We start from the raw sequence: 17,190 nt of genomic DNA, 5'->3' as shown, positions 1-17,190 counted from the left end.
AATCACTCTTCTTATTTAAATAAAAAATGTGCTGAGTGGCCTAGCCCACTAGATAAATCTCAAAATTAAAGCAAATACAAAACTCGCCACTAGAATTTTATACAACTTCACAATTGTGGGTGAATACTTTGCCACATTACCTAGTACTCTTGTCAACTTCTCTAAGCAAAATGTACATTCTACGTAATATTCGGGGATCAAATTTAAGCACGTGTATGATAAAATCATCAATAAATTCCAATATTTTTTAAGCTATCTATGCCTTATTTGAAGTTTAAGTTATGCATGCACATCAACACTAAAGTAGTCAAGGGCAACCAACAAATAGCCCATTCTTGTCACCTTTGTCAATCTCATCCTTGATCAATGATAATCATCAACACCAATAACTCAAATCTTCAGAGTCATAAAATCGTTTGATAATTCCCTTATTAAAGAAAATAATCTTGTAGGATAATTTAGTTATGATCATCCAAGTCAAATCTCTTCTTAGCCTTGAACCTTAGCATATTCAAGCTAATCAAATTTAACTAAGTCATCAAGATGCTTCTATTTAGAATGCCATTAAACATAGAAAACTATTCAAGTTGGAATGTGGATGAACTCCACAACAATTATCTTTAGGTTCTATCTTCCCACATTTCTAGTATTTTCTCATGGATTTTTTTTCCTCCTAATTTTATTATTTACTTATCAAGTCCATAAATAATAAAAATTTATTTATTAATAAAAGATCCTCTTTCAATGTATTTATTAACCCAAATAGTTCCCATTTAGATTTTTAATTAAAAATATACTAATTTGATTGAGGATCAATGGCAGAGCCATAAATTTTTCTAGTAGGAGGACGAATTAGACTTTTTTTTAAATATTTCCTCAATTTTTCATTCAAGCTTGCACGTGATATTTGAATCGAACGAGATCAGTCAAAAGGAATGACCGACACCCAAAATTAAAGCGCGAGGCTGATCAAACGATGTCAGATCGACAAACGGACTTCGTCATTATGTTCAAAACATTGTAAATACTCAATAAACTGTGTTTTATTTGTTCAATTTGGATCATCCTAATGAGTGACACGAATTTCGAGATGACACACATTTTGAGGAAATCGAGCCTCGGCGTCGCTCGGATGATATCCAATTGCGAAACGATCTTCATCGTTGCGACCGGAACATTGGTAATTCCCTAAATGCACGACTAATTTATTCAAATGAGGTTGTGCGCGCAAATAGAAACATTTCCAAAATGACAACACGCATTTGGAGGAAACTAGGCCTCGGCGTCGCTCAAATGATATCTGATCATGAAACGGACTGAGCAAATATAAACAAAAAAGATAGAACAATCAAACTCAGACAAAAAGGAAAAGGGACTTATAAATAGTACATACATATACGTGTTGACCCCTATACCTCAAACCACACCAAAAAAGACTCAAACTGGTGAATAAAGCAATACGCATCTTAGCGCCACATGTCACTTAAAAAGTCAAATGACCTCTGAATGCCAAACAGATAATATCGTTGCGATCAGGACACTGAATTCTACTAGGTCGAGGCCCCTCGCAATTGAATCAAACGAGATCAGTCAAAAGGAATGACCGACACCCAAAATTAAAGCGCGAGGCTGATCAAACGATGTCAGATCGACAAACGGACTTCGTCATTATGTTCAAAACATTGTAAATACTCAATAAACTGTGTTTTATTTGTTCAATTTGGATCATCCTAATGAGTGACACGAATTTCGAGATAACACACATTTTGAGGAAATCGAGCCTCGGCGTTGCTCGGATGATATCCGATCGCGAAACGATCTTCGTCGTTGCGACCGGAACATCGGTAATACCCTAAATGCACGACTATTTTATTCAAATGAGGTTGTGCGCGCAAATAGAAACTGTTCCAAAATGGCAACACGCATTTGGAGGAAACTAGGCCTCGATGTGGCTCAAATGATATCCGATCATGAAACGGACTGCGTCGTTGCAATCGAAATATCATCAATACCCTACATTCACTCTCAATTTGTCTGATTTTGACATTCGGCAAAATCGACATGAATTTCGATGGCATTACACATATTTTGAGGAAACACGCAAATTGAGATAATTTTAGATCAATTGAGACATTACTGTGAGCCTTAAGTAATGTCATTACCAATTTGGGCAAATCATTATTAGAATTGCTTAATCTAATCAGAAATGGAAAGTCAGCTATAGAAACTTAAATCACATTAAATGGCATACCTCATAGCCTACTAAATCCATGTTAGAAATCCCATAAAATCCGCTGAATTATGCGTTGTTTCCCGTAAAATACTCTTGGAATCTTTGGTTCATGGTTAAAACAAAATCAAATGGAGCCTCCTGGTGAGGCTGCTTCTTTTCTTTGGAACCCACACTCAAGAGCTCCAAACCTCCATCCCTCACTCAACTCCCACGTCAAAAAGAATAGTTCATCTTTTTTTTTTTGGGTAAAATTGGGGCATTGCCTGTATATTTGATATACCAAAAAATGAGAGGCTTACAAAAACAGCCTACAAACTAAAGCTTACAAAAAACACCCAAAATAAACCAAAAGAGAATACAAAAACAAGTGATCCACAAGAAGAAAGCAAGAGAGATAACAGATCAAATCAGGGACTCAGTCATTCTGGAACCTGCTGCAATGGACAAAATCCATCAAAGCCAAGAGCTCAATTGTCCAACAAATATCGTGCCAATAAGAATAGAGTTACCTCGGTTGCCAAAAAGCCACAGCCCGAGCATGAAGAACAGGGTGCAGGTAAATCGTGCCAGGCCAAATTGCAAAATCGCAAGAGTTGTAAGTAATGGCCATCCAGAGAGCAACGAGCAGGTCCAGTCATCATCATCCCATAAAACCCGACAAATCCACACCTCCATTAAAGCAAGCAGGGAATGCAGTAAAGAGGACATCATAAGATTTCCAATTCGTAACTTTATGGGAAATCGCCGAGGCAATCTTCTTACTTAGATCATAATGAGAGATTAGAGAGCCAGAGAATCTTCGCTCATTATGTTCTCTCCATAAAAAGTAGATAGCACAACAAATAACTAAATAGCAAAAATTCTTCTTTCCTCTTCCTTTGTGCACAAAGGGAAAATGGGTTGAATGTAAATGTTCTTCTTGGCTAAAACATCCACCATTTTTAACCCATTATTAAGAAGAGAATCTAAGTGCAGCTCGTTTGTGCCATACGAATTTAGCCCACGGTGCATTAGGTAACCCATCAAAATAATGCAATCTAAATATTTTAAAAGTGGGATTATCATGATGTCTCCAAGATAAGTGTGCAGAAGAGGATCCCATTAGAGGGATAGCATGAATCAGTTGCTGTATAGAGGGGGGAATATGGCTTGGTAAACACCAGTGGCCCTCATTAGTGTAGAATGTAAAATCGTCTGGAGATCCAGACAAAGGAGAAAAAATTTCAGCCAAACAAATCTTGTCCAGCCACGGGTCCCAAAATGAGAGAATGCAGCCAACCGGTGATACAAAGAACTTAATATCATTCCTGATAAGCCCAGCAATACCATGTATAAATTTCCATAATTTAGTGGCTTTAGGAGAAATGGCCTTCCAAGGAGAGGTATATTTAAATTTGAGCCAATCAAAAACCAGAGAATTAGAGTTGTACATTCTCCAAATAAAAGAGCATCCAAAATCATGATAGAGGGATTGAATATTGGAGATCCCAAGACCTCCAAGGCAAGCGTGTAGGCAAGTGTTTTTCCAAGCTACCATGTGTAACTTCTTTCCCTCAATAGAACCATGATAAAGAAATCTAGAGCAAAGCCTATCAATAAGTTTCATGCATGATTTAGGTATGATAGAGCCCCTGATCCAGTAAGCCAGCGTGTTAGCTATTATAATTCTTAAGTATTGGATGCAACCTATAAAAGAAAGAAATTTGACTTTCCAACCATCAAGTAGAGTAGAAATTATACTCAAAAGTGGTTGGAAGTGAGTATGATTAAATTTCTTAGTAGAAATGGGAAGACCCAAATATTTGAAAGAGTGATCAATGAGTTTAAAGACCAAAATATTGGCAATGTCAATAGCCAAAGAGGTGTTGCTGGAGAATAAGATGGAACATTTGGCATTATTAATGTGCAGGCCCGAGGCAAGGGCAAAGTCCTTCAAAAATTTAGATACTCCCAAGCATTCTGAATAGTAGCAGCCCCAAAAATAAGCACATCATCCGCGTAAAGAAGATGATTAAGGGAGATAGTATCACAAGGAATTCCAATAAAAGACCTGGCATCTAAAGAGCAAGAAAATGCATCCATGACTATAGCAAAGAGAAGTGGAGACAAAGGGCAACCTTGTTTCAAACTAGCAGATGAGGTGAAGAATCGCTCAAGGGCACCATTAATACAAACTGAAAAAGGGACATCATAAACATAACATTTGATCTAGGAGATGAATTTATCCGGGAGACCTTTCACCTTCAATCTATAAATCAAGAAATCCCAAGAAACAGAGTCAAATGCTTTATGAATATCCAATTTAGCACAGAAGAATTTCTTGGATGAGCGGCCAGTAAAACTGTTCAAAATTTCATTTGCCAAAATAATGTTATCCGTATAAATTCTTTTAGGGATGAAACCAGCTTGACTCTTGTGAATAATGTGTGGCATGGCGCATTTCAGGCGATTAGCAAGAATCTTTGCAATAATCTTATAAAAGACATTACAAAGAGAAATTGGCCGGTAGTTAGAAATATTTGTGCAAGATGATGTTTAGGAATCAGAGTTATAGCAATGGCTTTAGCACTTCTAAGAAGATGGCCCGTAGAGAAAAAAATCTTGACATCATTTATCACATAGAAACCAATGACTTCCCAAGAGCCTTAAAAAACTTGTAAGTGAAACCGTCAGTGCCAGGAGAAGAGGTGGAAGGGCCGGATAAAACAATATGTTTGATTTCCAAATCAGTGACAGGAGCCGTTAAAGGAGCAATAAGATGTGAGGGAATAGTATCACCTTTTACAAAAAAGAGCTCAGGAGAAGTAGTCACAAATAGAGGATTGTAAAGTTTCTTAAAATACTCCACAATAGCCTTAGCAATGTCATTAGGAGAGGAGAAATGTTCCACACTAGTAAAAATTTCTTTGATCCTAGAAAATTTTGCTCTGGTTTTAATGCGGGCATACAAAAAACTCAAATCATCTTCTCCATTCCTTAACCACTTTGCCTTAGCACGTTGGATAATCCTGGAGCTCCAAGTTCCATTCAAAAGAGAAATATTGGAATTGATGTCCTTCAGGTAAGCATTGAGATGAAGGTCCAAAGAATTGCTTTGGATAAGATCCAAGCAGATTTTTTGCTTATGCATGAAATCCTCTAATTATGACTTAATGGAATGGTCATTAGTCCACTTTCTCTGTTTAAGTTGCAACTTGAGGTCTCTAAGCTTGCCATAGAGGTTAGTAATAGGACTACCCTCATGGTGAATAGCAAAAGAGGAGATGAGAGCCTCCCAAAATTCATCAATTTTAATCCAAAAATTCTTAAATTGAAATCTGCTAGCTTTAGGAATATTTCAACCCGAGGGAAGGAGAAGAGGAGCATGATCAGAACATAAATGAGGGATGACCTTATAATTAATAAGAAGAAGGAAAGCAATCAAGACACTTTTGATTAACCATCATTCTATCCAGCTTAATGTGGATAGGATCATCCACCCTGCCATTAAACCAAGTGTATCTTAAATCAATGGCTTTTAAATCCATAGTACCATAGTGAAACACCCAATTGTTGAATTCACCCAGCCTACTAAAATGTGTCGGATTGCCACCATACTTGTCTTTAGGATCCCGGAAACAATTAAAGTCCCCCATAACAATCCAGGGGGAGGTGATATTATCAGCCAACGTCAAAAGATTTTGCTACATAGGTGATCTATCGGAGGGGGAATTAGCAGTGTAAACCACTTTAAGAAGAAAGGGTGGTAGGGCTCCAAAACAAATGGAGCCGTGGATGAATTGAGAGTTTATAGAAATCTGATTGAAGGTGATGGAGGATGAATTCCATTTAAGCCATATCCTTCTGGGAGAAGAGAGCAGGGAAATTAATGCAACTCTGCTCTTAGGAGAAGACTTGATGGGTATTATTGAACCAAGGGTTAGCAAGAGAGGAGGCATAAACTTTTGCTTCTAGGATGCAGATAATGTTAAGACAATTAGTGGTGACTAAGTTCTTACAAGCAAGAACCTTCCCTGGTTGATTAAAACCACGAAGGCTCCAATAAGCAATAGATGGGAGGGACCTTTTGGACTTGGAAGTATGTTGTGCTTTCTTAGCACCTTTTGCTCTTGTGGTCTTGGAGTGCTGGGATTTTTGAGAGTGACCCAAATCTGGCAGGCCATCCAATTGGTGTTTATAGGTAGAGCTCTCTACCTGTAAGCCAAAGTCCAACTGATCATCCAGCTGGAGGGCAGAGAATTTGTTGGGGGTAGTTGAAACCTCGGATTTTTTACGATTGCACTCAAAGGAGGAAATGAGATCATAAGCTGGTCAATAGGAGTGGCTGGTTTCAGAGGAGGTGGAGGGGAGTTGTTATGGAGGGTTAGGATCATCAAGCGGAGAGTTTAAATTCGGAATAGGATCCCCAAGAGGAAGATCCAGGATGGGGGTTAAAGAGGAAGGGACTGGGAGAGTGTCAACCAGAGAAGAGGTTATAATAGTATAAGGTTGAGGCATTGGGTTGGAGGCAATTTCAGTGGCGGAGTTTGGAAGATGGTCATCAGGGGAAAAAGTTTGGGCAGTAGGAGGATGGGGTGATGGGTTGGAGACGAGTACAGTGGAGGGGTTAATGATAAGGGGAGAAGTATTTGCATTGGTGAGGATGACGGAAGAGGGTAGAAGGGTAGGGGCCTTAGGGGGAAGTTGTTGTTGGGAATTCCGAGCACAACTGATGCTCCTACCACTGGATGGAGGTTTAGCTGAAATTTTAGGCTGAGGGTTGTTGTGGCAAAGATTTGAAGGATGTACAATCAATCCACAGCCTGAATAGGGGACTGGTTTCCATTCGTGTAAAACCTTAAGGGCCATTTCATCTCCGTCCATAGAGATCAAAATTTCGTCCTACAGAGACGAATCCTTAGTAACCATAACACAAACTCGAGCGAAAGTTAAACAGGTTTTCCGTGCCGTCAACGCATCCACCGCAACAGGGTGCCCAACAAAACTGGCTATTTTAGAAATACCTAGGGGGTTCCACACGGCTAACGGAAGATCAAAGATCTTAATACATGTTGGAATAGAATTACATTCTTCCCTCTTAGGTTTAAATTTAGGCGTCCATTTTTTAAGGATGAACGGCCTCCCGAAGAAGAACCACGGGCCGCCCGTCCAGACCACTTCAAAATCCTCAGGAGAGGAGAATTTGAACAAAAAGAAACTATCATTCAGAGATAAGAGTTCGACCGAACCTTTGATGGTCCAAACCTTCTTTATTGCGTTTTGTAGGCTCATGTAGGTTGGTCGAGGTCCAACCGAGTATCCTACCAAAGAATAGCTCCAGTCTGGCACTCCCCGATCAAGGTCAGTAGCGGAGAAGGGAACCCTAGACAGTGGGTTGATGAAGGAAACAACAAAGTTATTTGCCACCAGATCATGATTGGTGAGGTTAGAAATGAAGTTAAGGTGGGAGGGGCCCGAAGCAGAGGGAGCCACCCCGGAACCAGGAAGGGGAGGAAAATCCAAGAGGTAAGAGGAGGAGGAAGCCATGCGTGAGAGGGGGGCTCCTCCTCATAGAGGATCAGGAGGAGGAGAAGGCGGGAGGCGCAAAGATGGCGCCAACCCCTAACAGAGCTCACACACACGAAACTTCAACTCACTTCTACCGAACTGGGGTAATAAAAAACGGAATCACTCAAAGCACTCGATGATCCCGTCACTTTTCCAATAACGATTCGATGGCGCCCGGCCGATGCCACACTCGACTCCACATGTCTCCCGAATAGTACTTCATCAGTGATTTAGTGGTTTCACTAGTAACAAAAAAGTGTAGTATGCATGCCCAAACTATAATTTTTTTCTACATCCTTGTCTTTTCTTTTCTTTTTTTTTCTTCTTTTTTTTTGGAAAATCCACGGTGGGGCTTACACGTTAATATAAAACTAAAAGTACAAGGTTCTTAGGGGGACCTTTAGCTCACTAATGCTTCGAGGAGCTACAAACAAAAATAAAAAGAAAATCATACGAGCCGAAAGTCCCCTACTACACCAAAATACACAAAAGCCTAGGAACATTCTAGGGCGGCTAAGAGACCACACCCAAAAAAGAAAGCTAAAAAAATTCTCAATCAGCACAAGCTTTTTGCAAAAAAAGTTGAGCAAATAACCAAAAGCTCCAATCAATCCACCTACATAAAATAAAAACTTCATGCAACATAGGTTAGAGTAAAAAGATACTTTGAATAAGCATAATGTATTATGATAGATGTCACCGCTGCTTTATAATAAGAAATATAGCACCTTATACTGCCTTTTTAGAGTTTATCGTTGCAACGGTCAGTGTTGCAGGTTATTGTGCTTCGGAATCATTAGGCAGCCCAAGTAGTTGATAAGTTTCTATATATGGTTTTAACTAGAACCACGACAATATCTTTGGCCATCAAGTACATTTGACCATCAAGTACAAGAATACCATCAATTTATACTTTCCTAATCAAGAGAGTACGTAGCATGGATCACCTTATATATATGGTAGAATTTGTTAATTTCTTCCCACATGATCTTTCTTAAACGCTTTTCCTTCTCATTGTGAAGATATACAAAAGCTATTAGATTAGCCTTTGATAATATTTTGATGACAAAATTTTAGGAATATATAAATAAGATATAAAGAAGAAAAAAATTAAGTTGAAAACGCAAATCTATAGTCTGTGTCACTCAAGAAAGCTCTGCTTTTATAAAAAGGAATAAGGAATCTGCCACATAATTTGCGGTCCATAAACAAATTTGTGTGACTGCGATACAAATTTATTTATTCAATGTGGCACAAATTAATTTTTTTATTCGCAGTCACTCAAATATATATTTTTAGAGTATTTTATATTTAATATATTTGCTTAAAAGGTTGAGAAATCTCATTGATATTATCTACTTCAAATTCACGCTGCCCCTGCCCCCCTTGCACCACCTTCTTGTATCCCTTTTTGTTATTTTTCGATTCCTAAATGTTTTTTTCCTATAGAGCTATCTTGTTTGCCTCCAAAAAGTGAGGTAGATTTATATATGGAAGTGGTATTGGATACAACTATGATAGCAAGGACTCCAATCTGATTTATGAAGAAGAAGGATGGGCCTTTAAGGATGTACATCGAGTATTCAGAGATGAATAATGTGACTCTGAAAAATAAGTATCCATTTTTCAATATAGTGATTTTTTATCAATTAGAATGTGTAGCAATATTTTCAAAATTTTGCTTGCATTTTTGTTATCATCAATTGAGGTTGATGGTTGAAATTATGGTGAAGATAGCCTTCAATACCATATATGAGTAGTATGAGTTTCTATTTATGTCTTTTGGTGATGAATGCACAGTTGATATTTATGAACCTAATGCATTGAGTGTTCAAGGAGTATCTGGATAAATTCATTTTTTTTGCTTATTGTTGATATCCTGGTGTATTCAAAGTTTGAAGAAGATCATACAGTCCATTTGAGATTAACTTTGGAAACCTTGAGATAGTAGAAGATGTATGCTTGAATCTTGAAATGTGAATTTTAGTTTACTTCTATAGCATTTTTGGGGCATGTGGTATGCAAGAAAAGGATTATTATGGATCCTCAAAAGGTGCAAGCCATGGTGGATTGGACAATACCATAATTTGTGGCAAAGGTCCATATTTTTTTTTGTGACATAGTGGGATATTTCATGAATTTTTTAAGGGGTTTTTCGAAAAATAACAAAAAGGGATAACAAGAAGGTGGTGCAAGGGGGGCGGCGGCAGCGTGAATTTGAAGTAGATAATATCAATGAAGATTTCTCAACCTTTTAAGCAAATATATTAAATATAAAATACTCTAAAAATATATATTTGAGTGACTGCGAATAAATTTGAAGTAGATAATATGAATGAAAGATATCATGTACATACAGTACAGATAGAGCTGTGGGGCAGAAATTAATGCATAGATATCTTATTGCTATCTATAAAAGCACACCAATGGTCAAACCCTTCTACTCATCCAGCAGATCAAACAATAACTCCATCAGATTCTCTCCCTCCTTTATCTTTCTCTCTGATATCGTCTGCTTGTTCTTCTAGAAAACAGAATTCTGAAACACTCGATCTTCTCACCAAGCTGTCTTCTCCACTTCCACTTTCGAAACCAACAATCACTGCCCCCAATGAAATAGAGGTAGAAGAAATGCTGCAGTGGGTTGCTTATCATGAGGAGCATGGAAAGTGATGGAGAAAAAAAAATGCTTCCGACATTAGTGAGCGACGTACTTAATTGGTTTATGATAAGCAAGAAGATTCTTGAAGAAAAATTAAAGTCAAATATGACGTTAGAGGAGATTGCATTCGTGAATATTGTTATCAACAGGAAGCGAGGACAACATGTAGAAGAAGGACAAGCATGGGAGACAAAAAGAGGTAGAGAACATGATGGCCTTGCGGTAACTGTTTATGACAAAAAAGGAAGGGATTATTTGCTCTATCTCACGAGGTGGGATTCGAGCGAAGCAACCGTGCTTAAAGGCGCAAACTACATATTAAGAGTTTCACCGTCGGAGTAACTTTGCCACCGGCGACCTTATTGAGATGTGGGCCTTTAGGGATGGAGCTGATAAGTTGTGTTTCGTGATTGAGAAGAAGTTTAATCTCAAGCTTCCTCTTTAGATATATATATATGCAAGTTGTGTTTTGTGATTGGGAAGAAATTTGATCTCAAGCTATCTCTTTCTCTATATATATATATATGTGTGTGTGATGTATTTGAAAACAATAGACAAAAGACAAGCATGGAATGTTTACACTACATATTTACACTAATTAATGCATATTTCTTTTTTTTTTTACTATCGTTGCTACTGATTTTATAAGTTTTTCTTCATTAGAGGAAAAGCTCACGCCGATGGATTGAATCAAATCAAATTAGAGGAAGAAAATTTTTCATCAAAATTCTACAATCACCTGACTAGATCCACTAAACTTACGCCTCATATTATACTTCCTCCAATGGACGCAACGTTTCAATAATCAGTGAATTAAGTAATATATATGTTGATGCAAATATATGTGTCAATATATAAGAAGAGAAAAGAGCAATAAAGGAAATTACGATACAATTATATATATCCTTAATAATGAGAATATATTATATAAATTAAATGAAATAATTTTTTACTTTAAAGAATGTGATAATAATTATATGATTATATAATAGTTCTAATTACATAAATATAAGATTGAAAATAATGCTCATTATCACCCTTAATTAGCAGAATGGGAAAGTCTTAATTTTTAAAATTTTTGTGCCCAATATTCACACTATATTTGACACCAATTAATGCATGGCCCCCTTTTTTTTTACTATCATTAGTTCTTACTAATAATTGTATCAATTTCTCTTGATTAGCAATTACATGATACCGGTTATATAACATTTATAATTAATGATTGTAATTTTAAAGCAAGAGGACCACCAGACCTTAATTATCTCTTGCCAAAAATCCACTCCATGCAATAAAAGAAAATTTTCTAACATTATTAGAAAATTAAATATAATGATAGAAAATCATCATATCTAAAATTTAATTGGGATACCAATATTGTACTAAAACTTTCAATTAAGTTTTGTCATTTTAATAGTTAAAATATAAAAAAATGTTCGTTATTCTATTTTCAGTTATTATATGAATAAAAATAAAACCATGTTAGCTCTCACCATTATTTTCTATCAATGAAGTGATAATATATTGAAATCTGTCGATGACCAACAGATTTAAACATATTGAATACATGAAAAAAAGGATATATAAAATGTTTTTATTGCGAATTTATCAAACCTATAAATTAGATTTCATATGAGACAGCTGTCTTAGTATAATTATTTTTTAAAAACAAAATAACAGTAGCACAAAACTATCACAAACAAAGCCTTAACTTCATACAAACATATTGAAAATGTACGAGCTCAAGAAATACAAGAAGAAACATTCCTAATATATATTATACTCACACAAGCCACTTAATTGGCAAAGTATGATAGTATAACAGAAACCAAACATTTTCCTGATCAAATTAAAACAACTTGGATTGCCACAGTTGAATATGTCAATAGTATCATGTCCGATAATCAATGATTTTAAGATAACATTTTTCAAGCAAATTATTCAAATAAATAACACCACCAACAGACTTCAAAAATCTTTAATGTTTTTTCTTAGTGTAAGCAAGATTAATCCAAAACACAATGAAACCCCCGTCCCCCCAAGTGTTGGGAGAGCAGCTAATAAGACCTCATGTTGGAGAATACTGCATCGGTAATATCAATGTTTTCAAAATGTTACACTGCAATGTGTAAAAGTTCCTTTTACTTTAATGCGCATAGCACAAACCAAAATAACAAATTCATTAACTAAAACATTCACGAACGTCTGTATATCATATATAAATTATGTGCATACAATAATTATTTAATTAGTCAAATTAGTTAATGATTTTAAAACAAATATTAATAACAAAAACTTCCAACTATTTGAAAGCTCAAAAAAAAAATCAATCATATGTATTATATAAGTAATGAAGCAATGTAATAATATTTAAAAATTAAGAATATACTTATGAGATTAAGTAACTAATCATAGATCCATACCACAACTGAAGCAAAAGAAAGCACAAAAATGAGACATTGAGAAGCATCGATGAGTAGAAGATTGTGACTGAAAGCTACTAGCTCTAGGGAGAGAGAATGGAAGACCAATGACGGACTCAATGACGATGAGAAAAAATATTGAGGCAAAGAAAATGAAAGTACCTAGTTATTGTGTCAAATGTTAAATCAAACCATATAATTTGAACCAAGATTTTACTTTGAGCAAAAGTCTAGTTCACTCTAAACAAAAGTCACATGCATAATGTACAATAAGACATGACTGTTGGTGGAATTTTTTAAAGCAGATTTTGAAAAATATTATTTTTTTTTTTTGGGAATTTTAAATTGTTGTTGAATTCTAATTCTAAAATTGAACGACCCATCAAAAAAGATATCACCTCGGGAGGAGAAAATAAACTTTCAGAATGGGATTTTGATTCAGAATTACAAATCCCGTCTTGAATATCGTGACCGAATTTAAGAGAGAACTTCGTATGACCCCAAAGGGCCAAAATGAAGTTCAACTAAATATCCGGCTAAAGTAATCAAGAGGGATGATCATTAAGCTCATATTCAAGACTTCACCAACAAAGGATATATCTCCCCAAATGGAGAAAATATCATCCGATATTAATTCTTTCAAATATGATGTTAATGATCGTTAATATTTTAAGTTTTCCAAAGAAATCCAATTAAATTTTGAAAATCAGATGTGTGTGGTTCTAAATCTCCGACGAGCGCAAGCCCTCGTAGTTAATTATGTTGTAAGAAATCGAGATTTATTATGAATACTCTCGATTAAAATAATGACAAAATTTTGTTTAAGACTATCTAGGAGTGATATCAAAGGAAGTGAACTTTGGAATTTCAAAAGGGAACATATCAAGATTGAACACTTATAAGCGGAATCAAGGGAAGTAAGGCAGTGCATAATCTAGACTTACCCTAGCCTAGATTGGGAGCCATCTAGCCACCTAGTCGATTTTAAATACATGAATCAGGACATTTTTATGAAAGAGTGGTAGAGACGTTTTTTATTAAAGTTTTGGAGAGCTATGGACGACGTGTAGGATTGTCCTAAGTGGCCCCTTTGACTTATGTTGGATGAAAAAATTAAAGACAGACACAATTAAAATTTAGACTCTTTTAAATGTGTTTCTAATGTAATGCATGCTACTTGAAATATCCAAATCATATATGCTTGAAATTTAAAAAAAGCTTAAAAAGAATTTTTTCGATGATTTTGCGCTATCAAGACTTCTCCAAATCCAATAATTTAAATTGGCATTTTCCAAATCTAATTTTAAATTTGTTTCTTATGCTAGGATGGAGGAATAAAAAATTTCTATTTAATTTTAAATTCTCAAAGCTTTTTTTTTAATTTTCATTAATATTTCATGAGCATTAGCATGTTTTAATTTATTTGTTTAGCTGGTTATGAATGTGTTCATTATGTCCATGTCATCCTGAGTACATTACAACGATGCTTTCATAACACTCTGTCGTAAAAAATTTCAATTTCAATAGTGGGTATGTGTCTTTGTCTTAAAGGGAATGCAATAAGTGGGCCAAGCATATCATGCACACATCTTAAAAGGGAATGCAATTGCCCCCCTTTAAAAAAAAAAATTTATAGGAGAGTAAATAATTTTTTTTTTATATAGGAGAGTAAAAAAATTTTTTTGTCACTCCTAAAAAATTATTTTTGCCCTCCTTAAAAAACTCTTTTGTCTTAATTTACCCTAAAATATCTATATATTTCTTCATATTTAATTCTAATATTCTCTTTCAAGCTTTTCATGATAGTTTAATTACACTTTTTTAACCCATAAAACATTGAAAAGTGAGCAAAACTTGGACACTAGGCTTCGACTCTGTAGTGGACATAATGCATATCCCATGAGCTTGTACACAAAGCGAATTAAGCATTGTAGAGTTCAATTCGAGCTCGAATCGGCTCGAATTGAGTCGAATTAGACTCAACCATCTTTGATTAAGCCTGATTAATTCGCTTTAGCCAGTCGATTCGAATCAGCATTAATTTGAGTTTGATTTTGTTAAATTGTCTTTTTTGAGTCGAGTCAAACCCAATCTAGCCCAGATTGAGTCAAATTGGGTTTTATTTGAACCTGATTTCAGCCTATAGATTCATCCTAATTCCAATTAAAGATCTATTGACTTTTTAAACTAATTCAAATTTGGCATCAGATCAGGAAATTGTTTGGACGGCTCCGATCATCTAGAAATTTCAAATCCGACGTTGTCAGACGCTTCGACTGCTTAATACCCTCGATTTGGAAAGATGTTCAGAGCAGAGAGCCTATTCCCGTGTTCGGCAGAAGATCGTTTCTCGAACAGTGAGAGTGAGAGGCGGATCTCTTGCTCCTTTGCTCTGTTCAGCCCGCCTCATACAAGGAACAAGCCGAACCCCAGGCGAAGTCACTTCACTCTTTCCCTCTCGGTTTCCTCCCTCCCGTTCGCGAGTCCCCATCGCCGGCCTCAGTACAGGTAACATCTTCCCCTTTCTTCCCCTTATGCTTCTTCTCTTTCTCCTTCTTAATCTCCTTATTGTATCTTTTCTTTGTCTTGTTCTTCTTGATCTTCCTCCCCTTCTTCTCCTTAAGCTTCTTCTCCTACCCCAGCTTCCCTTGTTTCCTCTCATTTTAGTTCGAAATCTTGTGGGTGATTTAGTGGATGACAAGTTAAATCTATGCAAAGTTTATTTTGGCTAAAACTGAAATTGTGAGTAGAACTTTTATGGTATATTTGTCACTACACCTCAACTCTTCTTGCTCCTAATGAATGTATTTATTCTTTAAGTCAAATGTCATGGTAGCTTGTGATGATCACAATTGACTTTGTTACAATGTGTTGATTTATAGATCTCTCAAAGGTGTTGATTTATGTTGCTTGAGAATGAGCGATTAGTATGTGGTTGATTCATGTCTTATAATGCAAAGTTTTGGGTGTAGAAATCGTGGGAGATTGTGGGAAATCATGTTGTTGTTGTCAAAGCATGCTTGCAAAATATTTGTGATAATACCTATTAAGGAAAATATATGTTCAAATAAAAAATAATGATGGGTAATTACTAATTAGTGTATTTGTATTTCCTTTTATATATGCTTTGAGAAAAATCTAAGAAGCTTCAATAACAATGAAATAAAGGGTTCACACATTCATATCATGAATGGTGGCTTGTGTACTTTTTGGATGATTTCCCTAATTCCTCTCCCGTAGGCATATGGCTCTTCCTTATTCATGATCATATTTATTCTTTAAAGGCTGTTTGGATACTTAGTTGTTATTATATTTGGAGAAGTTTGAATTCATGAGTATGTTTCAATGCTACATGTGCACTTCACAATAATGATTTACACACTTTTGTTGGAGCCTATATCATGTTTTTGCAAGAGGGTTTCCTTCCGTTAGCATTTGAAGTAATACATGTTAATGAATTTCAGTATTTCTATTGAGTGATGGTATCATTGCTAGTTGATTTTTTGAATTTGTGTTGAAGAGGTCAAGCAAGTGTATGGGAAGTGACATAGTCTTTCTAATGTTATGACTCAAAGATTGGTGGAGTGAGCAAATACACATGTTTATGTTTCACTATTATAAGAAATCTCGCATGTTGCGTGTGAAGTTTGGAAGCTTGTCATGTATAGGTGATGAAATGCAATCAAGTTAAAATTCGTATCAACTTGATTTTTTTTTATAAATCATATTCGTGTCATCTTGAGAGAGTTTGATGAAGTCAAATATATTGTTAAAAAATGATAATAAATACAATACTTTTTTATGTATGCTTACATGTTTATTGTCCTCATACTTTTTTTCTTTCAGTGGGAATGTTAAGTTCGAACTTCTATCAGATTGATTGCTTGGTTATTTGGCATGAGGAAGTGTAACTTTCATTCTCAAAATGTATGTGGTTTTATTGTTGTGACTTTAGTGAAAGCATGAAAGGTAATTTGGATTGTCTTTCATGTTATGTTTGGGAAGGAGGGATGTTGAAGTGGTTACTTTGCATTTGTATGAAGAAGTTGGGTGGTTGTCGGGAAATGGAATGTTGATAAGCATACAATAGTTTTATTTATATTCATCTTTCTCCCCCTTTTACTACTCCCCATCTTACTTGTGCCTCAAAATAAAATATGCAAAAGTACTTATAAGATCAAAGATTCAAAAGGCAAAGGACTCAACCTGTATCCAAGTCCGAAAAAAGGTACGTTATTATTTTAATTGCATTTTTATTTCAGCTATTTGCATAATTAATATTAATGTGCTCTAATACAACTTTTCTTTGCTTTTTTGTGGTTTTT

The sequence above is a fragment of the Dendrobium catenatum genome, unplaced genomic scaffold (assembly GCF_001605985.2).
Source record: "Dendrobium catenatum unplaced genomic scaffold, ASM160598v2 fragScaff_scaffold_133, whole genome shotgun sequence".
In the NCBI taxonomy this organism is placed as follows: Eukaryota; Viridiplantae; Streptophyta; class Magnoliopsida; order Asparagales; family Orchidaceae; genus Dendrobium; species Dendrobium catenatum.
This window is presented reverse-complemented; position numbering follows the sequence as displayed.